This window comes from Berghia stephanieae, chromosome 12 (assembly GCF_034508935.2).
Source record: "Berghia stephanieae isolate SIO BIC M18660-M18661 chromosome 12, UCSD_Bste_1.3, whole genome shotgun sequence".
Lineage (NCBI taxonomy): Eukaryota > Metazoa > Mollusca > Gastropoda > Nudibranchia > Aeolidiidae > Berghia > Berghia stephanieae.
In genome coordinates, this window is record NC_088371.1 from 301,990 (window position 1) to 302,921 (window position 932).

The following is a 932-nucleotide window of genomic DNA, read 5'->3' on the forward strand; positions in this document are numbered from 1 at the left end:
CATCAACTCGGCACTACAAGCAAGAAAAATGTTGGTAATTTCGTCCCCAATGCTTCGTGTTGCAAAGAATTACTTTATTCAATAATCGTGAAAAAGAGGTGGGGGGGGGGGGGGGGGGGGGATTTTGATATGTCATATTTTTAAGTTTTATGTTGTTTTTCTTTGCTGCTCAGAAATAAACTTAACAACGATCAGTGTTTTTGACAGTTAATGTAATATTTTGTATGGCCAAAGTTACCCTAATTATGACGTCCAACGGTGGAGCTCTCAGATCCTGGCACAAGTCGGGGGTTTTTCCGCTATTTGAAGATAGTATAATTCGTCCCAGTTTCTCGCTCAATCAGCTGTAGCGATACTAATGAATAGAGCATTAACTGGAGCTCGGATTGCTTTGCACCACGGTGTTATTCAGTCACGAATTCGCGCAGTGATGTCACCAACACACGAGTCGGCGCAGTGCGTGAATCGGAATCTTGAATAGAGCGGAGACTAAAAAAAAGGCAGTATGTTGTTGGCGAGTTGGCGAAAGACAGTGGAGTTAAAATTTCTCAGTTTTATTTTTAATTAAATTATGCCGTTAATGATTTTTAAAAGATTGGTGTGGTGCCTGGCACCATTCGATCCAATGGCCCCACGCCACTGCTTAAAAGTAAAAAAAGGAAACCAAAGAAAACAAAAGAAGACCAAGTTACCGTGATGTACAAAAAGGCTTAGGTAAACTGTTAGAAAAATATATTTCACGAATGCGTATCGTGTCTAAGAGAAGAATGTACACTCTATTCACTACTTTTCATACGTATGCCATAATATTATGATTTCAATCTGTACGACAATATTTGACTGTGAATTATATTTATAATTCTATAATAAACGCCTCAAATTCATTTAAACCACAACAAAATCCGATGGGTTCACGCGTGTTTTAACATCTA